We start from the raw sequence: 242 nt of genomic DNA, 5'->3' as shown, positions 1-242 counted from the left end.
AACCACTCTTTCTATACTAAACAAGATCTAATCTAAAGACATTACACCTCGTATCCTGAGAAGTACTCCAATTCCCTTTCCCAAATATGCAAAATTTTGTAACTTGTTCACTTTTATGAAGACCCTAAACAAGTATGACCTCTCTTCTCTGACACTGCTGAGTCTTCAATATCAAGACCATTGGGCCTTCCCTCAATTTACCAAACTAAAGGTCAGCAAATACCACATGCTGACTCTTAGAA

General features: G+C 37.6%; 1 protein-coding gene across 1 annotated transcript in view; it reads right to left on the bottom strand.

The window, feature by feature from the left end:
- The window catches only part of LOC119594037 (uncharacterized protein DDB_G0283697-like), a gene marked incomplete in the record, with an annotated part of 31,250 nt that overhangs the window by 17,051 nt on the left and 13,957 nt on the right, over nucleotides 1-242 (bottom strand).

The sequence above is a fragment of the Penaeus monodon genome, chromosome 33 (assembly GCF_015228065.2).
Source record: "Penaeus monodon isolate SGIC_2016 chromosome 33, NSTDA_Pmon_1, whole genome shotgun sequence".
Classification (NCBI taxonomy): Eukaryota; Metazoa; Arthropoda; class Malacostraca; order Decapoda; family Penaeidae; genus Penaeus; species Penaeus monodon.
Note: the sequence above shows the minus strand (reverse complement) of the source record. Positions and strands in the feature narration are given on the sequence as shown.